The sequence below is a fragment of the Budorcas taxicolor genome, chromosome 5, assembly GCF_023091745.1.
Source record: "Budorcas taxicolor isolate Tak-1 chromosome 5, Takin1.1, whole genome shotgun sequence".
Lineage (NCBI taxonomy): Eukaryota > Metazoa > Chordata > Mammalia > Artiodactyla > Bovidae > Budorcas > Budorcas taxicolor.
The window spans coordinates 101105070-101131510 of NC_068914.1; positions in this window are offsets into that span (position 1 = coordinate 101105070).

The window sequence follows — 26441 nt, forward strand, 5'->3', positions numbered from 1 at the left end:
AAACTTCTCTAAATATAAAGTCAAAAGAGGTAGAGAGAGAGAAAGATAAAAACCATGATATGTACCAAGATCAAAGAGGAAAGATAGATTATACTGGCTGGAGAAATGAAAGCTATGAGTAACTTCCAAAGGGCTGAGACTCTCCCGGAGTGACTTTAATTGATATTTCTCTTATAGAACTCATATTCATGTACCTACTCTTGACATCTCTGTTATACAGAATCACAGGTTCATAAAAATGTTAACCTATAAAATACAGAATACAACACTCAAATAGAAATATCAGATTTAACATCTTGAAAGAGAACTATTATTCATCTCCCTGCCCCAAATTACTTTCTTCTTAAATCTTTCTTATTTTAATAAATAGCATCTCTCCACTCAGTTACATAAACCAGAAACCTGAGAGTCATTCCTAACCCTTCTTGATCCCTCAGGCTCCATGTGCAATCCAGATGTTGATTAGATGTACTTTGTTTTTAAATCGGGGTATAGTTGCTTTACAATGTTGTGTTAGTTTCTGCAGAACAGTGAAAAGGCTATACATATACACAAATCCTGGAATTCCCAGGTGGCGCAGTGGTAAAGAATCCGCCTGCCAGTGCAGGAGATGCAGGAGATGTGGGTTTGATCCTTGGGTCAGGAAGATCCCCTGATAAAGGAAATGGCAACCCAGTTCAGTTCAGTCGCTCAGTCGTGTCCAACTCTTTGCGACCCCATGGACCACAGCATGCCAGTCTTCTCTGTCCATCACCAACTCCTGGAGTTTGCTCAACCCACTCCAGTATTATTGCCTGGGAAATCCCATGGACAGAGGAACCTGGTGGGCTACAGTCCATGCGGTCACATAGAGTCGGACATAGCTGAGCGACTGAGCATGCACGCATACATATATCCCCTTCTTTTTGGTTTTCCTTCCCATTTGGGCTTCCCTGGTGGCTCAACCAGTAAAGCGTCTGCCTGCAATGCAGGAGACCTGGGTTCGATCCCTGGGTCAGGAAGATCCCCTGGAGAAGGAAATGGCACCCCACTCCAGTACTCTTCCCTGGAAAAATCCCATGGATGGAGGAGCCTGATAGGCTACAGTCATTAGGGTTGCAAAAAGTCAGACATGACTAAGCAGCTTCTCTCTCTTAGGTCATCACAGAGCATCAGGTAGAGTCCCCTCTACTGTCTTATTGATTCTGTTTCTAAAATAAACCTAGAATCTAATAACTTCTTTCCATTTCCACAGTCTGTCCAGAGACTCTACCATGTCTAGGCTGAACCTCACAATTGTCTCTTCAGTGGTCTCTGAATCCTGCTTGATTTTCTATAGTCCTTCTCCACCCAAGGGTTAGAGTACTCTCACAAAGGTACAACTCAGGTCATGTTGCCCCTGACATGGCTTCCTTTGTGCTTACTTAGCACAAAGCCTCCTATCAAACGAGTGATAAGGCCTTATGGGACAAGTCCCTTCTTCAGCTCACACCCTTCTCTCCATTGCTCACTGCTTCCAGAGTATGGAAGATGCCAAATTCTTTGCTACCTTGTGACCTCTATGCTGTACCCTGTTTTCCCCATTCTTCATCTGAATAAACGTCTAGTCATTTTCATTTCTTGACTTTCAGTACATCTGGACTGTTATGACCCAGCAATTCGAATTAGTCAGACCTTCCAGGATAACTTCTTATCATTTATTTGTCTTTCCAGCTGATAAAGAATGTTCCACAAGAGACAACATGCCCCAGTGGTATATCAAATTGAGCATTGTGCTTTTACTCTAACTGTAACAGCCAAAGTTATTAGAGAACTGTGAACTTTCAGCAAATGAGGCATGTTAGATCCTCAGCTCAGTTCAGTTCAGTCGCTCAGTAGTGTCCTACTCTTTGCGATCCCATGAATCGCAGCATGCCAGGCCTCCCTGTCCATCACCATCTCCTGGAGTTCACTCAGACTCACGTCCATCGAGTCCGTGATGCCATCCAGCCATCTCATCCTCGGTCGTCCCCTTCTCCTGCCCCCAATCCCTCCCAGCATCAGAGACTTTTCCAATGAGTCAACTCTTCGCATGAGGTGGCCAAAGTACTGGAGCTTCAGCTTTAGCATCATTCCTTCCAAAGAAATCCCAAGGTTGATCTCCTTCAGAATGGACTGGTTGGATCTCCTTGCAGTCCAAGGAACTCTCAAGAGTCTTCTCCAACACCACAGTTCAAAAGCATCAATCCTTCGGCGCTCAGCCTTCTTCACATTCCAACTCTCACATCCATACATGATTACTGGAAAAACCTTGACTAGACGGACGTTAGTCGGCAAAGTAATGTCTCTGCTTTTAAATATACTATCTAGGTTGGTCATAACTTTTCTTCCAAGGAGTAAGCATCTTTTAATTTCATGGATGCAGTCACCATCTGCAGTGATTTTGGAGCCCCAAAAAATAAAGTCTGACACTGTTTCTACTGTTGCCCCATCTATTTCCCATGAAGTGATGGGACCAGATGCCATGATCTTCATTTTCTGAATGTTGAGCTTTAAGCCAACTTTTTCGCTCTCCTCTTTCACTTTCGTCAAGAGGCTTTTTAGTTCCTCTTCACTTTCTGCCATAAGGGTAGTTTCATCTGCATATCTGAGATTATTGATATTTCTCCTGGCAATCTTGATTCCAGCTTGTGCTTCTTCCAGCCCAGTGTTTCTCATGATGTACCCTGCATATAAGTTAAATAAGCAGGGTGACATATAAGTTAAATAAGCAGGGTGACAAGCAGGTCATTATAGCCTTGACATACACCTTTTCCTATTTGGAACCAGTCTGTTGTTCCATGTCCAGTTCTAACTGCTGCTTCCTGACCTGCATACAGATTTCTCAAGAGGCAGGTCAGGTGGTCTGGGATTCCCATCTCCTTCAGAATTTTCCACAGTTTATTGTGATCCACATAGTCAAAGGCTTTGGCATAGTCAATAAAGCAGAAATAGATGTTTTTCTGGAATTCTCTTGCTTTTTTGATAATCCAGCGGATGTTCGCAATTTGATCTCTGGTTCCTCTGCCTTTTCTAAATCCAGCCTGAACATCTGGAAGTTCATAGTTCATGTACTGTGGAAGCCTGGCTTGGAGAATTTTGAGCATTACTTTACTAGTGTGTGTGATAAGTGCAATTGTGCAGTAGTTTGAGCATTCTTTAGCATTGCCTTTCTTTGGGATTGGAATGAAAACTGACCTTTTCCAGTCCTGTGGCGACTGCTGAGTTTTCCACATTTGCTGGCATATTGAGTGCAGCACTTTCACAGCATCACCTTCCAGGATTTGAAATAGCTCTACTGGAATTTCTTCACCTCCACTAGCTTTGTTCATAGTAATGCTTCCTAAGGCCCACTTGACTTCACATTCCAGGATGTCTGGCTCTAGGTGAGTGATCACACCATCGTGATTATCTGGGTCATGAAGATCTTTTTTGTACAGTTCTTCTGTGTATTCTCATCACCTTTTCTTAATATCTTCTGCTTCTGTTAGGTCCATACCATTTCTTTCCTTTATCGAGCCCATCTTTGCATGAAATCTTCCCTTGGTATCTCTAATTTTCTTGAAGAGATCTCTAGTCTTTCCCTTTCTGTTGTTTTCCTCTATTTCTTTGCACTGATTGCTGAGGAAGGCTTTCTTATCTCTCCTTGCTATTCTTTGGAACTCTGCATTCAGATCAGAGAAGGCAATGGCACCCTACTCCAGTACTCTTGCCTGGAAAATCCCATGGACAGAGGAGCCTGGTAGGCTGCAGTCCATGGGGTTGCTGAGGGTTTGACACATCTGAGCAACTTCACTTTCACTTTTCACTTTCATGCATTGGAGAAGGAAATGGCAACCCACTCCAGTGTTCTTGCCTGGAGAATCCCAGGGACGGGGGAGCTTGGTGGGCTGCCATCTGTGGAGTTGCACAGAGTCGGACACGACTGAAGTGACCTAACAGTAGCAGCATTCAGATGCTTACATCTTTCTTTTTCTGCTTTGCTTTTCACTTCTTCTTTTCACAGCTACTTGTAAGGCCTCCCCAGACAGCCATTTTGCTTTTTTGCATTTCTTTTCCATGGGGATGGTCTTGATCCCTGTCTCCTGTACAATGTCATGAACCTCCGTCCATAGTTCAACAGGCATTCTTTCTATCAGATCTAGTCCCTTAAATCTATTTCTCATTTCCACTGTATAGTCATAAGGGATTTGATTTAGGTCATACCTGAATGGTCTAGCGGTTTTCCCTACTTTCTTCAATTTCAGTCTGAATTTGGCAATAAGGAGTTCATGATCTGAGCCACAGTCAGCTCCCAGTCTTGTTTTTGCTGACTGTATAGAGCTTCTCCATCTTTGGCTGCAAAGAGTATAATCAATCTGATTTCGGTGTTGACCATCTGGTGATGTTCATGTGTAGAGTCTTGTCTTGTGTTGTTTTAAGAGGGTGTTTGCTATGACCAGTGTATTCTCTTGGCAAAACTCTATTAGCCTTTGCCCTGCTTCATTCCATACTCCAAGGCCAAATTTACCTGTTACTCCGGTGTTTCTTGACTTCCTACTTTTGCATTTCAGTCCCCTATAATGAAAAGGACATCTGTTTTGGGTGTTAGTTCTAAAAGGTCTTGTAGGTCTTCATAGAACCGTTCAACTTCAGCTTCGTCAGCATTACTGGTTGGGGCATAGGCTTGTATTACTGTGATACTGAATGGTTTGCCTTGGAAATGAACAGAGATCATTCTGTCCTTTTTGAGATTGTATCCAAATACTGCATTTCAGACTGTTTTGTTGACCGTGATGGCTACTCCATTTCTTCTAAGAGATTCCTGCCTTTGTTATACACACATTGTAACACAATAATGTAAATCAACAATGACTTTTGTAAGTCAACATTGTAAGTCAACAATGATTTGACTTTTAAAAATGAATAACAAAATAAAATAATATTTATGTTTTTACTGAAGTATAGTTGATTTACAATGCAGTGCCATCTCTGCTGTATAGCAAAGTGACTATTATACACATATAGACATTCTTTATTTAATATTCTTTTGGTTTATCACAGGATATGGATATAGATGTCTGTGCTAAACAGTAGAAACTTGTTTATCCATCCTATATATAATCATTTACATCTTCTAATCCCTCATTCCTACCTCTTCCCTCCCCTACCTGCTTCCTCCTTGGTAAGCACAAGCCTGCTCTCTATGTCTATGAGTCTGTTTCTATTTTATAGATAGGTTCATTTGTGCCATATTTCACATTCCACATATAAGTGATATCATATAGCATTTATCTTTTTTTCTGATTTACTTCATTTAGTATTATAACCTCTAGCTGTATCCATGTTGTTGTAAATGGCATTATTTCATTCTTTTTTATGGCTGAGTAGTATTCCATTGTATGCTGCTGCTGCTGCTAAGTCGCTTCAGTCGTGTCCAACTCTGTGCAACACCATAGATGGCAGCCCATTAGGCTCCCCCGTCCCTGAGATTCTCCAGGCAAGAATACTGGAGTGGGTTGCCATTTCCTTCTCCAATGCATGAAAGTGAAAGTGAAGTTGCTCAGTTGTATCCGACTCTTCGTGATCCCATGGACTGCAGCCTACCAGGCTCCTCCATCCATGGGAGTTTCCAGGCAAGAGTACTGGAGTGGGTTGCCATTGTCTTCTCCATTCCATTGTATGATAATATTTTAAAGTAATATAATTCCTTTGAGAAAAAAGTGGACAAGGGTGGGGTAAAGTATTAAAGAAAGTCAAAGAGAGCATAGCTGAGATTAAATTGAATAGGAACATGAAAATTACTGCAGAGCTGGGATTTGGACTGGTGACCAACCCCCACATTGACCAGATGTCAGATTTCACAATGATTCTTCTTGTGCAGTTATTCTCTGGTTTTTTATTCCACTGTTTTTTTGGTCTCATTTTGCCTGCCTGCCTCCATCCCCCAAATGGGCATTGCTCAGGGTCAAAAGGGAAGTTTCCAATTAGAAAGAGTTCCCCTCACCAGGAACGGAAGAGTAGGGTAAGTAACCAGCTTCCTCAGCCTTTTGGGGTACTGCACAAATATCCCATGTTTGTTTCAACCCACTCAAACCAAAAAAGCTGAGACGTATAGAAATATCTAGGAACAAGGAAGAAAAGCAAGGGCTGCCAATAGCAACCACACAGCAGGAGCAATCATGGTCCACAGTGACCTACTGTCCAGCAGATTTCGCCACAGTCACCCTGGAGATTACACAAGTTTTCACCCTGGACTCTGTGCCACCCCTTGACCCAGCACTCCAGAGTACCCCCACTGGCAGGTAAAAGTCTTCCCTTACTGAAGTCAGCCCACCAAGTCTGGAAAAGAGGACTGCATCTTCAAATGCACAGACATCTGCACAAGGCTACAAGGATCACAAAGAATCAGGGAAACATGACTCTACCAAAGGATTACAGTAAAGCTCTCATAACTGGCCCTGAAGAAATGAAGATGCTGGAACTGCCCAACAAATAGTTCAAAATAATAGATCAAAAAGATGCTCACATTGCTACAAGAGAACACAGATAATTTAATGATATCAGAAAAGCAGTACAAGAACAAAATGTAAAGTTGAAAAAAGAGAAAACAAAACAAAAGAACCAAACAGAAATATTGGAGCTAGAGAACAAAGTGATTGAACAAAATAATTTGATGGACAATTCCAGCAGCAGACTTAATCAAGCAGAAGAAAGAATAGATGAGCCTGAAGATGGATCAATTGAAATTATCCAGAGAAGTAGAAAGAAAATTAGGCTTTAAGCTCTGAATCAGCCTCACTCACCAGTGGGCAGACGACAGCCCCAGAACAACTGTAGCCACCCACACCCAACCAGCCCACTCACAAGCAGACCCTGGGAATGGCTGAACCCCAGCCTCACACACCAGTGTGTGAACATCAGCCCCAGTACGACCACATCCCTGTAGCCTGTGGGCCCAACTCACCCACCAGCAGACCAACACAAGTTTTGGGAACCCCAGACTTTGCAGCCAAATGTATCAGGAACTGGCCCCACCCACCAGTGATTTGATACCAGCTCTGGGACCTCTTGACCCTGAAGCCAGACACCAGGAGATGGCTCTGCTTGCCAGTGGGCTTGCACAAGCACCAGGACCTGGTGGACAGGCACCAGCCCTGGGACCTCCTGAACCCAACCCCACCCACCAGTGAGCCAGTTAGTGACAGGGCCCCCTGGGGTTCCTCGCCAGCTGCCTTGTGACCCAAATCATTAACAAGTAGCCAGCAGTCTCTGCACAAGGCAGAGCCTAGCAACCAACCAGACCAGGGGGCCAGCCAACTCTACCAGATTGCCCAAAGTAGTCACCCACCACAACAGAAGGACCCATGCGGTCTGCTTAAAGGGAATTCTGAGAGCATATAGCTCTGGTGGCAAGAAGAAAATATGCTGCTGGGATACACAGGACATTTTCTACAAAAAGCCATTTCTCCAAGGCAGAGAAATATAACCAGATATGATACATGAAAACAGATATTAATACATGAAATAAAAAATGGTAAATTAGGCAATAGCAGAATATTAACAAATTAAGAAACAAAATAAAATCCCAGAGGAAGAAGATCTAAGTGAAATGGAGATAGGTAATCTACCTAAGACAGGGCTCAAAGCAGTGATCATTACCAAAGCGGGGTTTCACTGGTGGCCTAGTGGTTAAGAATCTGCCTTCCAATGCAGAGGATGCAGATTCTATCCCTAGTTGGGGAACTGAAATCCCATATGCTGTGGGGCAACTAAGTTTGTGCGCTGCAACTAGAAAGCTTGCTTGCCACAACTAGAGAAGCCTGCTTACCACAATGAGAAGCTCACAAGCCACAACTAGACAAAGCCCTTGGGCTGCAACAAAGAGCCTGTGTGCCACAACAGAGACCCAGCACAGTCAAAAAAATGATTTTTAAGGAAAATAGACATTGGAGTGGAGCGGGCAATGGCACCCCACTCCAGCACTCTTGCCTGGAAAATCCCCAGGGCGGAGGATGCTGGTAGGCTGCAGTCCATGGGGTCATTAAGAGTCAGACACGACTGAGGGACTTCACTTTCACTTTTCGCTTTCATGCATTGGAGAAGGAAATGGCAACCCACTCCAATGTTCTTGCCTGGAGAATCCCAGGGATGGGAGAGCCTAGTGGGCTGCCGTCTATGGGGTTGCACAGAGTTGGACACGACTGAAGTGACTTAGCAGCAGCCGCAGCAGACATTGGAGACCATCTGCAGCATTGTGTATTACCAAAGGTTTAGCGACAAATTTTCAAGAAGCCTGACCCAGATATCTTGGGAAAATTGTCTAATCAGATGTCATCTGCTTCGATTCCAGGAAATCTTTACTTTTAGGTTAACAGATGATATAGAGGTCCAGTCAATGTTCAGTCCTTTCTTTAAGTGTATCACATGAATCCAGGGGTCTATTCCTTGGGGTTCGGTGGCATAGGTGTTGCTGAGCAGTACCTGATAGGGACCTCTCCAAAAAGGTTGAAAGGAGTTATTCTGAAGGTATCTTTTGCAAAAGATGAAATCTCCAGTTTCCAACTTATGATACTTAAGGTCTTCATCTCCTGAGAGTCCACTGTGAAAAGTCTGCTCTACCAAAACATGGTTATTTTTCATAGAAACATTTAAGCCTCTGCAATACTGGAATATCTCTCCTTTTATCAGTTGTGGGTCAAAATAAGTAGGAGTAAACTGTGTTAGGTGTCCTGTACTATCTCAAAGGATGAGAGTTTATGAGTTCCAAAAGAGGCAGATGCAAGATTTAAAACTACCAATGTCAATGCTTTTGGCCAACGTATTTGGAGAGTCTCTACAAATTTTGCCAAATGAGTTTTAATAATACAGTTAGTGCATTAAACTAAGCCAGCCAAATGAGGATGGTAATCACAGTAAAGGTGTTGTAAAACTGGCCAAACAGTGCAAACTTGCAAGTAAAATGGGTTCCTTGATCACTATGTAGTTTGAGAGGAGTTCCCCAGGTAGGGATTATGTTTTCCAAATGGAATTTAGTCACAGAAGAGGCAGAAGCTTGTTTGCAAAAGAAGGCTTCAGTCCAGTGTGAAAACATACAGATAATGACTAAAACATATTTATATCCACTAGACATGGGGAGTTGTAAGAAATCCATCTGCCAGACCTTAATGCTCCATTAGGCAGTTTATAATGTCAGAGAGCAAGCCAAGTCAAGTGGGTACCCAATTCTACACACCAGCAGGCTGTCACAAGCCCCAGGACACACTTGGGCCCAGCCCTACCTACCAGCCTGCCCACAGTTGTCACTTTGTCACAACAGAAAGGGCCATGCAGCCCACATAGGGACAACCTTAGAGAATATAGCTCTGATGACCAGAGGAGAGTGTACTGCTGGGCCCCAAGGGCATCTCCTCCATCAGGCCACTTCTCCAAGAGTGGGAAATGTAGCCAACCTATCTATTAGTAATCCACAGAAATAAAAACAGAGAACTAGTCAAAATGAGGATGCAGAGGAAGATATTCCAAATGAAAGAACAAGACAAAACCCCAGAAGAACTAAGCAAAGTCGAGACAAGCCATCTATCCAGAAAAGAATTCAAGGTAATGATCATAAATATGTTCAACAAACTTGGAACAAGAATGGACAAACACAGTGAGAAGTTTAACAAAGAGTTAGAAAATATACAGAAGAACCAGACAGAGCTAAAGGGTACAATAATTAAGTTTAAAATATACTAGAAGGAGTCAACAGTAGATAATACGGATGAATGAAATGGTGAATTTGAAGAGAATAGTAGAAGTCACCAAAACTGAACAGAAAATGTATTTACTATCAACATAAATACGGGCCCAGGTTTGGCCTGGGCTAAAGTGCAAGCCTATGTAAGAGCATATAATTCAGACAGTTGGGCCAGAGTTGCCGTCAGGTAAAGATACTGTCTTAACAACATCAAAAGAAGTTGCAGTAGCATACTTAGCATGGTATTTGCATCATCACCTTTTAAGTAAGAGCCATCAGTGAACTACAAGAAATTAGTGTTACCTAAAGGCATTTCCTGTAGATCATCACAGTAGTCAGAAGTTGAACTGTCAGCATTAAGAAACTGTGATGGACTTTGTTGGTAATGAAGGGGAAAAGAGCCAAAGGGGATGAAAGCATGCAAAACTTCCAGTTGAAAATACATAAGTCATGGGGATATATTATACAGCATGCCAATTCTATTAACACTGTATTGCATAGTGAAAGTTGCTAAAAGAATAAACCTTTAATGTTCTCATGACAAGAGAAACAAATTCTGTAACTGTGTATGGGGATGGATGTTAACCAGATTTATTGCGGTGATTATGTCACAATATAAACAAATATGAAACCATTACACTGTATACCTAAAACTAATCTAATGTATAATATACACATTATAATGTATAATCTAAGGTATAATGTCAATTATACTCAATTTTTAAAAAAGAATAACAAGTATAAAATGAGTTCTGCTGAAATACAGACATGGAGGTATTTTTAATCCTTCCCTGAGAATCATTTAAATTTATATAATTTTTATTAAAATAATATCAAAAATGAGTAGCAAGCTTAAGATTACCACAATATAAAAGAGTAATGTGAGGGGCAATAACAAAAAGACTTCATAAGAGTTGAGGTGACTGACTGAGAAATGTTGAGTGTGGTGAGAGTTCAGGAAGGAGTCTACTGACATGTACAAATGCTATTTTTAAAATGGATAACCAGCAGGGACCTATTATACACCACAGAAACTCTGCTCGATATCCTGTAATAACCTAAATGGGAAAATAATTGGAAAAAGAATAGATGCATGTATATGTATTACTGAATCATTTTGTTGTACATCTGAAACTAACACAACATTGTTAATCAACACTACTCCAATATAAAAGTTAGAAAAAAAGAATTTACTTTCAGTGGGAATGGATTTTAGTAATACAAGAGCATTAGGGATAACAGGGTATGGGATAAAAACATTATTTATTGCTCAGGCCAGGACAAATCTCCACCTTGATCCTTAGGTTTTCTTACTGGTAAAATAGGAGTGTTAAAGGGGCTAGTGCAAGGAATAATGAGGCCTTGAGCCTTGTAACAGCAGCAGCAGAGCCTTGTAATCTTTTATTATGAACTTTATGCCTTGAAGGCTTTCTTTACTGAAAGGGAATTGATTAATTCTGGGAAGACGTTTTGAGAGACCTATTTGAATTTTGATGGGAGATGCACTGTAAATTTTGCCAATATCATTTGGAGATTTTACCTATAAGGATGGTAGTCGATTCAATAGAGACAAATGATGGATGTTTCCAGAATCAGCTCTAGTACTATCAGAAATAAAACAAGTAAAAGATGTCAAAATGTCATTTAATTCACCTGATGGTTTACTTTGATGACTACTGTCAAATTCTAGAATTATTTCCTCCTTTGGAGAGAAAGAAATTCTGGTGTAATACTTTTAAGCAGTCTCAAATACAGAATGAATATCGGAATGGACAGGGCCAGAGTTCCTAAGGAAAAAAAGGTGTGTCTCTTTCAAAGGGTCTAAGTTCAGTTCAGTTCAGTTCAGTTCAGTCACTCAGTCGTGTCCAACTCTTTGCAACCCCATGAATCGCCAGGCCTCCCTGTCCATCACCAACTCCCAGAGTTCACTCAGATTCACGTCCATTGAGTCAGTGATGCCATCCAGCCATTTCATTCTCTGTCGTCTCCTTCTCCTCCTGCCCCCAATCCCTCCCAACATCAAAGTCTTTTCCAATGAGTCAACTCTTCGCATGAGGTGGCCAGAGTACTGGAGCCTCAGCTTTAGCATCAGTCCTACAAAGAAATCCCAGGGCTGATCTCCTTTAGAATGGACTGGTTGGATCTCCTTGCAGTCCAAGGGACCCTCAAGAGTCTTCTCCAACACCACAGTTCAAAAGCATCAATTCTTTAGTGCTCAGCCTTCTTCACAGTCCAACTCTCACATCCATACATGACCTCTGGAAAAACCATAGCCTTGACTCGACGGACCTTAGTCGGCAAAGTAATGTCTCTGCTTTTGAATATACTATCTAGGTTGGTCCCAACTTTTCTTCCAAAGAGTAAGCGTCTTTTAATATCATGGCTGCAGTCACCATCTGCAGTGATATTGGAGCCCAAAAAAATAAAGTCTGACACTGTTTCCACTGTTTCCCCGTCTATTTCCCATGAAGTGATGGGACCAGATGCCATGATCCTCATTTTCTGAATGTTGAGCTTTAAGCCAACTTTTTCACTCTCCTCTTTCACTTTCATCAAGAGGCTTTTTAGTTCCTCTTCATTTTCTGCCATAAGAGTGATGTCATCTGCATATCTGATGTTATTGATTATTCTCCCGGTAATCTTGATTCCAGCTTGTTTCTTCCAGCCCAGCATTTCTCATGATGTACTCTGCATATAAGTTAAATAAGCATGGTGACAATATACAGCCTTGACATACTCCTTTTCCTATTTGGAACCAGTCTGTTGTTCCATGTCCAGTTTTAACTGTTGCTTCCTGACCTGCATATAGGTTTCTCAAGAGGCAGGTCAGGTGGTCTGGGTATGACCTAAATCAAATCCCTTATGATTATACAGCGGAAGTGAGAAATAGATTTAAGGGACTAGCTGATAGATAAAGTGCCTGATGAATTATGGATGGAGGTTCGTGACAGGAGACAGGGATCAAGACCATCCTCATGGAAAAAAAATGCAAAAAAGCAAAATGGCTGTCTGAGTAGGCCTTACAAATAGCTGTGAAAAGAAGAGAAGCCAAAAGCAAAGGAGAAAAGGAAAGATATACCCATCTGAATGCAGAGTTCCAAAGAATAGCAATAAGAGATAAGAAAGCCTTCCTCAGCGATCACTGCAAAGAAATAGAGGCAAACAACAGAAAAGGAAAGACTAGAGATCTCTTCAAGAAAATTAGAGATACCAAGGGAACATTTCATGCAAAGATGGGCTCAATTAAGGGCAGAAATGGTATGGACTAACAGCTCCTGATTTACCCCTTAATAAATATAGAATTAAAAACTACCTTGGAAGAAAGACCAAAATTTTCTTTAAAAACAATCTGACATTGATTAAAGTAGTGATGAACACGTTCATCAGTTTTTTGTGTGGAAGCCTGAATTTGTTTCCAATCAACAAGCTTTGGAAAAGCCCTGGGCTCAAGGCCTCAGACAAGAGCTGTCTGCATTGAAAAATAAACAAATGGAATCTGCATGTGTGCGTGCTGACATTTCAGTTGTGTCTGACTCTTCTCCACCCTGTGGACTGTAGCTCACTAGGCTCCTCTGTCCATGGGATTCTCCAGGCAAGAATACTGGAGTGGGTTGCCATGCCTTCATCCAAAGGATCTTCCCCACCCAGGGATCAAACCTGCATCTCTCCTGCAATGGCAGGCGGGTTTTTTTTACCACTAGCTCCACCTGGGAAGCCCCAAATAGAACCTAATTAGACTTTAAAAATTTGCACAGCAAAGAAAACATCAACAAATGAAAAGACAACCTACTGAATGGGAGAAAATATTTCTTGGTTATATGAACAATAAGACGTTAACATTCAAAATATATAACATCAAAAAAAGCCCTAATTAAAAAATGAGGAAACCTGAATAGACAAAAAGCATACAGATGACCAGCAAACACATGAGAAGATGGTTAATCATTAATCATAATCATAATCATCAGAGAAAGACAAATTAAACCCAAAGAGATATTACCTCACACCCGACAGAATGGCTGTTATCAAAAAAGACAAAAATAACCAATACTGGCAAGGATATGGAAGAAAGAGAACTCTTGTGCACTGATGATAGAAATACAAATTGGTGTAGTCACTGTGGAAAACAGAACAAACTCGTGGTTGTCACTGGGGAGAGGAGTATATGCCTGCTCAGTCACTCAGTCGTGTCTGACTCTTTGTGACCCTATGGACTGTAGCCTGCCAGGCTCCTCTGTCTATGGAATTCTACAGGCAAGAATACTGGAGTGGGTTGTCATTTCCTCCTCCTTGCGTCAGGGGATCTTCTTGACGCAAGGATGGAACCTGCATCTCCTGCATTGCAGACAGATTCTTTGCCACTGAGCCACAGACTGAGGAAGCCCAGAGGGGAATATTTGTTAATGTTGTTCAGTTGCTAAGCATGTCTGACTCTGCTGCCCCATGAACTGCAGCACGCCAGGCTTTCTTGTCCTTCACTATCACCTGGAGTTTGCTCAAATTCATGTCCACTGGGTTGGTGATGCTATCTAACCATCTCATCCTCTGTCACTTCCTTCTCCTCCTACCTTCAATCTTTCCCAACACCAGGGTCTTTTCCAATGAGTTGGCTCTTTGCATCAGGTGGCCAAAGTATTGGAGCTTCAGCATCAGTCCTTTCAATGAATATTTCAGGGTTAATTTCCTTTAGGATTGACTGGTTTGGCCTCCTTGCAGTCCAAGGGACTCTCAAGAGTCTTCTCCAGTGGGAGAAGAAGAGTGTGGGATGATTTGAGAGAATAGCATTGAAACATATGCATTGCATTGCCACATGTGAAACATATAACCAGTGTGAGTTTGATGTATGATGCAGGACACACAAAGCCGGTACTCTATGACAACCTGGAGGGATAAGGTGCAGAGGTGGGAGGGAGGTGATACATGTATACCTATGACCGTTCATACTGATATATGGCAAAAAACATCACAATATTGTAAAGTAATTATCCTCCAATTAAAATAAAATAAATAAATAAAATTTTTTAAAAAGTCTCCTCCAGCACCACAATTCAAAAGCATCAGTTTTTGGTGCTCAGCCTTCTTTATGGTCCAGCTCTCACATCCATACATGACTACTGGAAAAACCTTAACTTTGACTATAAGGACCTTTGTCAGCAAAGTGACGTCTCTGTTTTTTAATACTCTGTCTAGGTTTGTCATAGCTTTCCTTCCAAGAAGCAAGTGTCTTTCAATCTCATGGCTGCAGTTACCACCCACAGTGATTTTGGAATGCAAGGGAATAAAATCTTTCACTGCTTACACTTTTTCCCCTTCTATTTGCCATGAAATCATGGGACCAGATGCCATAATCTTAGTTTTTCGAATGTTGAGCTTTAAGCCAGCCTTTTCACTCTCGTCTTTCACTCTAATCAAGAGTGACTTTAGTTCTTTAGAAAGAAATATAGCCAATATTTTATAATAACTATAAATGGACTAAAACCTTTAAAAATTGTGAATTTAAAAAATTTTGCTATACTGTAATTTATATCAACTATATTATACATCAACTATATCTCAATTAAAAAAATAAATTTATAGAAAATAAACTGTCTGCATTTTAAGGACAAAAGTAAGGTGGTCACCAGGCCTAGACTAGAACTATGAGGCAATGGCACCCCACTCCAGTACTCTTGCCTGGAGAATCCCATGGACGGAGGAGCCTGGTGGGCTGCAATTCATGGAGTCGCTAAGAGTCGGGCACGACTGAAGCGACTTAGCAGCAGCAAGGGTCATGGAGCACACACACAGACACGCGCGCGCGCGCGCACACACACACACACACATACAGCTTGAATCAGGAAAGACCCCTTTCCTCCTATAATGTCCCTCCAACACCCTCTACTGGCCTCTACTGGCAATGCATAATTTAAGAAACTAGTTGTTGAACAGTTTTCCAAAGTCACAGAGCAGTTTCTGAAGAATGAATTTGGAGTTCAGAGGCAATAAATTGGTAGTTGGCACAGACAATGTATTGGTCCAATACCAGTTAGTGAATATTCATTCTTTTCTAAGTTATTATCCTTACATTTTCATATATTCATGGTTTTGTTCAGGGATTCTGTATCCTACAAAGCTATTTGCAAATCTCTGTATTAGTACCACACAATTGTTCTGTTTTTTTCTCTCCTGCTTCCCACTTTGGACAGTATTTTTCTAACAGTTTCAATGCCATCTTCTCCCTGTTGCGTGCCTTTATTACAGATTCCTGGATCACAGAATAAACTTTCCCACAGTCTCGGGTCTTTACTGGCCTATGTGGTCTTTTCTTCTATTTTCCCAGGAAGGAGAGGCTTAGAAACAAGGCCAAACTGGCAAGAACAAGATGGAGCCAGAACATGACATTCTGTACCCCACACTTCTAGCCAGCACTATCTATGACCTTTGGAGAAGTCTTTGTTTTTTTTCCAGCTGCTCTGGGTCTTAGTTGCGGCTTGCAAGCTTCTCTACTTGCTGAGCACAGGTCCTAGAGCACTGGCTAATAGTTGTAACACACAGGTATAGTTGCCACAAGGCAGGTGGGATCTTAGTACGCTGACCGGGGATCAGACCCAAGTCTTCTGCATTAGAAGGCAGGTTGTTAACCTCTGGACCACCAGGGAAGTCTCAGTGCCACATGGATTTATCACTATAGAAAAACGAGTTTTGACATTTGTTGAGGCAAATTTCCCCTCATTGTTGCTTTTCAATTATTTTTGTGATATTCCCAATCATTTTTTTCCAGGTGTTCTTTATTATCAACTTGCCAAATCCAGTTGGTTTACATTAAATTCACTTGTTAACATGGATAGATTTACAATATCAGCCTTCCTAAGTACTTAAAAATAAAATTCCTTTTAAAAAAAATTAGCCACTGTGGAAAACAGTATGGCTTAAAAAATTAAACAAAATTACCATATGATCCAGCAATTCCACTTCTAGGTATGTAGCCAAAAGAATTGAAATTCAGGGCTCAAACTGCTATTTGCACACTCATGTTCATAGCAACAAAGCAACCTAAATATTTACAGGTGGATGAAAGGATAAATAAACGTGATATGTATATACAATTGAATATATGAAACTCTGATATATGCTATAACATGGATAAACCTCAAAGACACTGTGTTTAAGTGAAATGAGCCAGTCACAAAAGGACAAAAATCATATGACTCCACTTACACGAGGTACATAAAATATGCAAATTCATAGGGACAGAAAGTAGAAAAGTGGTTACCAGGGTCTGGAGGAAGGGGAAATGGGAAGTTCATATTTAATGGGTACAGATTTTCAGGTGGGAAAAATGAAAAAGTTCTGGTGACAGATGGCGGTCATGGTTGCACAACAATATGAATGCAAAAGTTATCACCAACCTAGACAGCATACTAAAAAGCAGAGAATTACTTTGCCAACAAACGTCCATCTAGTCAAGGCTATGGTTTTTCCAGTAGTCATGTATGGATGTGAGAGTTGGACTATAAAGAAAACTGAGTGTCGAAGAATTGATGCTTTTGAACTGTGGTGTTGGAGAAGACTCTTGAGAGTCCCTTGGACTGCAAGGAGATCCAACCAGTCCATCCTAAAGGAGATCAGTCCTGGGTGTTCATTGGAAGGACTAATGCTGAAGCTGAAACTCCAATACTTTGGCCACCTGATGCGAAGAGTTGACTCATTGGAAAAGACCCTGATGCTGGGAGGGATTGAGGGCAGGAGGAGAAGGGGACAACAGAGGATGAGATGGTTGGATGGCATCACTGACTCAATGGACATGGGTTTGGGTGGACTCTGGGAGTTGGTGATGGACAGGGAAGCCTGGCGTGCTGCAGTTCATGGGGTTGCAAAGAGCTGGACACAAGTGAGCAACTGAACTGAACTGAATGCTACTGAATTGTACATTTTCAATGATTCAAATGGTAGACCTTATGCTATATATATTTTACTACAATAATAATAAAATGTGCACATTTTGTTTTATTAATTATAAAATGATACACATGCAATATGAAAATATAGAAAACATGAAAAAATTATCCATAGTCCTATCAATTAGATATGATATTTAAATTACTGATGTGTTTCCTTCTAGTTTTTAAATAATGTTTATACATACATGGTTGAGATTATGCTTACTGTGCAGCTTTGTATCCTGCCTTTTTAACTGAGCCACTTTCCTTATGAATTAAACTTCTTCAAAATATCATTATAAGGAATTCCAAAATGGCAGAGCGAAGGAGTAGTGGTCATGGAGTGCATCTCTCTCCACAGATGCATCAGGAATCTATCTACAGACACAACAGTTCTCACAGAACACTGGCTGAATACTAGCCAGGGTCCTTGACCACCAGAAAGGGCCATATGGATCCATGCCTAACGGGGTAGGACGAAAGTTAGAAGGGAGTAGAAGAGCAAGCAGGATGGAACCTGAACACCAGGGTTGGGGAGCTGAAGCAGGGAATGGATTATTGCATCTGGGGAAATCGGCTGGGACAGAAGGGAAGCATTTGAGGCTATTGGAGGAGGGTGAAGCAGCTGATCTGTGACAGTCTGGATAGAGTAAGAACCACACGGACAATCTGTACCCCACAAACTGTACATACCCTGGGCTGGAACACATGTATACTGGTGTGCAGAGAGGCGAAGCTAGAGCGTGCGGATTGGAGAGCAAGCCTAGGGCAAGGACTGCTGTTGGCTGCAGGGAGATGACCCAAGGAAACAGGATGGAGGAAATCTGCAACAAGAAATGCCTTTGGAGGAAAACCGAACTGTCATAAAAGCGGGGCACTACTACTGAGTCATGTGCAAAGGTGGAAGCCCAAGAAGGATCAGCCAGGGCTGTCTCTTGTGCGCCTGCTGCCAGAGGCTAAAAAAGGCTCCTTATAGAGCCACATCTCTTGCATGGTCACCAGCTTCCCTGCACACCTGGCACCACTGGGCCCCCCACGATTCAAGCAGCCATGCCACCTCCGTGCCTTGTCTACATTGGGGCAGACCCAAGTCCTTTAGGGAGGCCTCAGGAGCAGACTTTTATGGGTGGCCTACATTCAGAGGTGGGGCTAAAGCCACAACTGAGTTCCAGCAGTGGAGTAGCTAAGGAAGAGGATTGAAAAGTTTTCCATCAGCTGCACAAATTGAAGATTAAATCCACATGATTAACTAAGTAGACTCTGTGTCTATGGGAAATGTGAAAGGACAGTGAGTGTTCCCACAGAGAAAACACTCTAGCTCTGGCAGCTGTGGACATTGGAGGCAAGCACACACAAGAGTAGGGCCAGATTAATGTCCAAGCTGTCCCCACAGGTCCCACAGTAGATCCAGAGACCAGCTCTCCCCAGCACTGGAAGGGCTCCAAGCAAGGTAGAGGTGGGCTGTGGCTCATGGTGGGGGCAGGGACACTGACAGTTAGAACCCTAAGAAAACATTTATTATTATTATATTTCGATTCATGCTGTTGTTGATTCTGGGTTTTTTTTCCCCTGTTGTGCTGGTTACTTTTATTACTATTATTATTTTTGTTTACATTTATAGGATTTTTTAATCACACTTTTTATTATTTTATGTATTTCTACTTTTACTTTGGATTTCTGCTCTTCTGTGTTTTTGTTGTTGTAGTTGTTTAATACATATAGATCTTTTTTATATATGCTTCTATTTTAACTTTACCTTTCTGTTGTTCTTTCTTTTTTAAATCATTTTTGTCTGTTTTGTTTTCTTGGCTTTATTCCTCAGTTGGCATTCTGCTTTGGTTTTGTTTTCCATTTGTGTTTTGTCAGTTTTCTTTTTAATTGGCCAATTTCATTTTTGACTTCTCTTTTTCATCTGGTTGCTCTCTTGTACTTTGCTTTCTTTGGTTCAGTTTTGGTTCCTTTGTGTGCCTGTGTGTGTTCCTTTGTCTTTGTTTCTGTTTGTTTCTATTTGTCTAATTTTTCTTTTACCATTTGCCTGGGTTTCATTTTTTCTTTTTTTGTTTTTTTGTGTATTTGCTTTTTTGTATTTTTAAATCCCTTTTATTACCATGACAAAGAACTTGTGGGGTCTTGGTTTGGTTACCAGAAGTCCAGCCTGAGCCTCTGAGGTGGGAGCACCAAGTCCAGGACGCTAGACCACCAAAGATTCCTGGCCCCAGAGAATATTAATCAGTGAGAACTCCCACAAAGGCCTCCTTCCAAATCCAAGACCTGGTTCCACTAAAATGCCTGCAGCACCCGGCACTGAATGCCTCACCCAACCAATACACAAGACAAGAACACAAACCCAGCAATCAGCAGACAGACTGCCGAAAGTCATACTAAGCCCAAACACCCCAAACACATCACCTGACATGGCCCTGACATGTCACATGACATCACCTGACATGGAGGAAAAATGTTACCTCCATCTACCAGGACACAGATGCGAATCCCCACCACCATGAAGCCTACACAAGCCCCTGGACCAACCTCACCCACCAGGGACAGAGACCAGAAGCAAGAACTACAACCCTGTAGCCTGAGGACAGGAGACACCAAACATGGTAAATTAAACAAAATGTAAAGACAGAGAAATATCATACAGGTGAAGACCAAGGTAAAAACCCCTAAGACCAAATAAATGGAGAGGAAATAGGCAAACTACCTGAAAAGAAATATAGAACAGTACTAGTAAAGATTCAAAATCTTGAAGATAGATTGGAGAAGATGAAATAAACATCTAAAAAGGATCTAGAAGAAATGAAGAATAAACAGTGATGAACAACATAATTACTGAAAGTAAAAAATACTCTATAAGGAATAAATACCAGAATAACTGAGGTAGAAGAACAGATAAAAGAGTTGGAAGATAGAATGGTGGAAATAAATGCTGAAGAACCAAATAAAGAAAAAAGAATAAATAGAATTGAGGACAGTCTCAGAGACCTCTGGGACAATATTAAATGCACCAACATTCTAACTATAGGGGTCCCAGAAAAAGAAGAGGAAGAGAAAGGGTCTGAGAAAATATTTAGAGAGATTATAATCAAAAACTTCCCTAACATGGAAAAGGAAATAATCAATTAAGTCCAGAAAGCACAAAGTTCCATGCAGGGTAAACCCAAGGAGAAACATGCCAAAACACATATTAATCAAGCTAACAAAAATTAAGCACAAAGAAAAATATTAAAAGCAGCAAGGGAAAAAAGACAAATAACATAAAAGGGAACCTCCATAAGGTTAACAGCTGATCTTTTAGCAGAAACTCTGCAAGCTAGAAGGGAGTGGCAGGATATATTCAAAGTAATGCAAGGGAAAAACCTACAACTAATATTACTCTACCCAGCAAGGATCTCATTCCGATTTGATGGAGAACTCAAAAGCTTTACAGACAAGCAAAAGTTACGAGAACTCAGCATCACCAAACCAGCTTTACAACAAAATGCTAAAGGAAGTTATCTAGGCAGGAAAAACAAGAGAAGAAAAAGATCTACAAAAACAAATGCAAAAAAATTAACAAAATATTAATAGAAGCATGTATATCAATAATTACTTTAAGTATAAATGGATTAAATGCTCCAACCAAAAGACACAGATTGGCTGAAAGGATACAAGAATAAGACCTGTATATATACTGTCTACAAGACACCCACTTCAGGGGCTTCCCTAGTTGCTCAGTGGTTACGAATCCACCTTCCAATGCAGTGGAGGTGGGTTTGATCCCTGGTCAGGGAACTAAAATGCCACATGCCACAGAGCAACTAAGCCCATGTGCTGTAACTACTGAGCTCATGTGCTCCAGAGCCCATGCCCCATAACTAAAGAGTCCATGTGTTGCAATGAAAGATCCCACATTACACAACAGAGATCTTGCATGCTGCAACTAAGAGCCAACACAGCCAAATAAATAAGTATTTTAAAAAGAGAGAGAGACCCACTTCAGACCTAAGGATACATATAGACTGAAAGTGAGGGGATGGAAAAAGCTATTCCATGCAAATGGAAATCAAAAGAAAATTGCAGTAGCAATACTCATATCAGACAAAATAGATTTTAAAATAAAGACAATTACAAGAGACTTGAGAGTTCCCTAGACAGCAAGGAGAACAAATCAGTCAATCTTAAAGAACATCAAACCTGAATATTCATTGGAAGGACTTATACCAAAGCTGAAGCTCCAGTACTTTGGGCACCTGATGCCAAGAGCAAACTCATTGGAAAAGACCTTAATGCTGGGAAAGAGGAGAAGGGGGCAACAGAGGATGAGCTGGTTGGATGGCAAACTCAATGGAGATGAGTTTGAACAAATTCTGGGAGATAATGAAGGACAGGAAGCCTGGTGTGCTGTAGTCCATGGAATCACAAAGAGACACAACTGTGTGACTGAACAACAACAACAAGAAACAATGAAGGACACTACATAATGATCAAGGGATCAATCTAAGAATGTGTGTGTGCTTAACTGCTCAGTCATATCTAACTCTTTGCAACCCCATGGATTGCAGCGCACGAGGATTCTCTGTCCCTGGGGATTCTCCAGGCAAGAATACTGGAGTGGGTCGCCATATCCTCCTTCAAGGGATCTTCCCAACCCAGGGATCAAACCCAGGTCTCCCATACTGCAGGCAATTCTTTACCAACTGACCCACCAGGGAAGCCCCAGTTTAAGAATAAGATGTAACAATTATAAATATTTATGCACCCAACACAAAAGTACCCCAATATATAAGACAAATGCTAGCATATATAAAAGGATAAATCAACAGTAACACAATAATATTGTGGAACTTTACCACCCCACTTACACCAATGGACAGATTATCCAAATAGAAAATTAATAAGGAAATACAAGCCTTAAATCACCCATTAGACCAGAGGAACCTAATTGATATTTATAGGACATTCCATTGAAAAGCAGCAGAATACACTTTTTTTTTCAAGTGCACATGGAACATTCTCAAGGATAGATCACATCTTGGGTCACAAATCAAGCCTCAGTAAATTTAAGAAAATTTAAATCACATTAAGCATCTTTTCTGATCACATCACTATGAGATTAGATATCAATTACAGTGGAAAAACTGTAAAAAACTCAAACACATGGAGACTAAATAATATACTTCTAAGTAACCAAGTAATCACTGAAGAAATCAAAGAGAAAATAAGAAAAAAAAAACATAGAAACAAATGACAATGAAAACATGACAATCAAAAACCTGTGGGATGCAGCAAAATTAGTTCAAAGCGGGAAGTTCACAGCAATACAATACTACATCAAGAAACAAGAAAAACATCAAATAAACAACCTAACTTTACACCAAAAACAACTAGAAAAAGAAGAATAAAAAACACAAATTAGTAAATAATAAATCATAAAGATCAGAGCAGAAATATATGAAAAAGAAATCAAGAAAACAATAGCAAAGATCAATAAAACTAAAAGCTGGTTCTTTGAGAAGATAAAATTGATAAACCATTAACCAGACTCATCCAAAAAAAGGGAGTGGGAGAAGACTCAAATCAATAAACTTAGACATTAAAAAGGAGAAGTTACAACAGACACCACAGAAATACAAAAGATCATAAGAGACTACTACAAGAAATTATATGTCAATAAAATAGACAACCAGGAAGAAATGGACAAATTCTTAGAAAATTTCACCAGTCCAAGACTGAAGACTGTCTGCAATGTGGGAGACCCAGGTTCTAAACCTGGATCAGGAAGATCCCCTGGAGAAGTAAATGGCAACACACTCCAGTATTCTTGCCTGGCAAACCCCATGGACAGAGGATCCTGGCAGGCTATAGTCCATGTGGTCACGAGAGTTGAACATGACTGAACTACTAAACCACCACCACCACCAAGACTGAACCAGGAAGAAGTCAAAAATATGAACAGACCAATCACAAACACTGAAATCAAAACTGATCAAAAATCTTCCAACAAACAAAAGCCCAGAGCCAGATGGTTTCATGGGTGAATTCTATCAAATGTTTAGAGAAGAATTAACACCTATTCTTCTCAAACTCTTCCAAAAAATTGCAGAGGGAGGAACACTTCCAAACTCATTCTACAAGGTCACTATTACCCTGATACCAAAATCAGACAAATATATTACCAAAAAAAGACAATTTCAGGCCAATATCACTGATGAACATAGATGCAAACATCCTCAACAAAACACTGCAACAGAATTCAACAACACACTGAAAGAATCATACACCATGATCAAGTGGGGTTTATCCCAAGCAAAAATTCTTCAATATATGCAAATCAATCAATGTGACACACCATATTAACAAATTGAAAAATAAAAAGCATATGATAATCTCAATAGATGAAAAAAATTTTCTGACAAAATTCAACACTCATTCATGATTTTAAAAAACTTCTCCAGAAAGTAGGCATAGAAAAAACTTACCTCAACAAAATAAAGACCATATACAACAAGCTGACACCAAACATTCTTCTCATCAATGAAAAACTGAAAGCATTTCCTCTAACAAGACAAGGGTGCCCACTCTTGTCACTCATCAAAACATAGTTTTAGAAGTCCTAGCCACAACAATCAGAAAAGGAAAAGTAATAAAAGAATCTGGACTGGAAAAGAAGTAAAACTGTCACTGTTTGCAGATAACATGATACATACATGTGTGTGTGCGTGCTCAGTCACTCAGTCATGTCTGACTCTATGCAATCCCCTGGTGTGTAGCCCAGCAGGCTTCTCCGTCCATGGGCTGTTCCAGGCAAGAATACTAGAGTGGGTTGCCATTCCATTCTGTAGGGGATCTTCCCGACCCAGGGACTGAACCTGTGTCTCCTGCCACTCCTGCATTGGCAGGTGGAGTCTTTACCCCAAGCCACCTGGGATGCCTGTACTATACATGGAAAATACTAAAGATTTAGGATTTAGCCACCAGAAGATTACTAGTATTAATCAATGAATTTACTAAAATCTCAGGATAAAAAATTACTACACAGAAACCCATAGCATTCCCATACGCTAACAACCAAAAATCAGAAAGAGAAATGAAGGAATCAAGCCTATTCACCATTGCAAGAAAAAGAGTAAGTACCTAGGAATAAGCCTACTTAAGGATATAAAAGACCTATGTACAGAAAACTATAAGACACTGATGAAAGAAATCAAAGATGGCACAAACAGATGGAGAGGTAGGCTATATTCTTGGACTGGAAGAATAAATATTGTGAAAATGACTATACTACCCAAAGTAATCTACAGATTCAATGCAATCCCTATCAAATTACCAATAGCATTTTTCACAGAACTAGAACAAAAATTTTTACAATTTTTTTAGAAACGCAAAAGACCCAGAATAGCCAAAGCAATCTTGAAAAAGAAAAACAGAGCTGGAGGAATCAGCCTCCTTGACTTCAGACTATATTACAAAGCTACAATCATCAAGACAGTATGGTACTGGTACAAAAGTAGAAATATAGATCAAAGGAACAAGATAGAAAACCCAGAGATAAGCCCATACACTTGTGGGCACCTTGTGTTTGACAAATAAGTCAAGAATATACAGTGGAGAGAAGGTAGGCTCTTCAGTAAGTGTGGCTGGGAAAACTGGACAGCTATGTGTAAAAGAATGAAATTATAACACTTCCTGACACTATACAGAAAAATAAACTCAGAATGGGACTTAAACTTTGATCCATTTTGAGTTACCTTTTGCATACAGTATAAATTGGGGTTCAGTTTCATTCTCTTGCATGTGGATATCCAATTCTTCCCACACCATTTCTTGAAAAGGCTGTTCATTTCCTATTAAATTGTCTTGACATCCTTATTGAAAATCAATTAACTATAACCCTAATTCTATTTCCTTGATCTATTTATCTATCATTATGCTGATACCACACTGCAGCTTTGCATTAAGTTTTGAGATCAGGAAGTAAGAATCCTCCAGCTTTGTTCTTCCTTTTCAAAATTGTATTTGATATTCAGAGTCCTTTGACTTTCCATATGAATGTTTGGATAAGTTTGTCGGTTTGTGCAAAGAAAACAGCTTGGAATTTAAGGGGGAATGAATTGAAATTATAGATGAATTTGGGGGTTATTACTAGGAGATCCAACCAGTCCATCCTAAAGGAAATCAATCCTTAATAATCATTGGAAGGACTGATGTTGAAGCTACAACTCCAGTAATTTGGCCACCTGATGTGAAGAGCTGACTCATTTGAAAAGATGCTGATGCTGGGAAAGATTGAAGGCAAGAGGAGAAGGGGATGATAGAGGATGAGATGGTTGGATGGCATCACCAACTCAATGGACATGAGTTTGGTAAACTCCTGGAGTTGGTGATGGACAGGGAGGCCTGGCGTGCTGCAGTCCATGGGATCGCAAAGATCTGGACACGACTGAGAGACTGAACTGAACTGAACTATCTTGAGAATTTTAAGTCTTCCCATTCATAAACATGTAATGTCTTTACATTTATTTAGATAGTCTTTAATTTCTTTCTACAATGTTTTGTAGTTTTTAGTGTGTAAGTTTTACACTTGTTTGATTAAACTTATTCCCAAGTATTTTATTCTGTTTGATACTATTGTCAATTGAGTTATTTTCTTAAATCAATTTTGTATTGTTCATTTCTAGTGTGAAGAAATACAATTGATTTTTGTATATTGATCTTGCATTCTGTAATCTTGTTGAACTTATTTATTAACTCTAATAGCTTACTTTCCTTTTTTAATTGAAGTATAGGTGATTTATATTATGTTAGTTTCAGGTGCCCAGAAA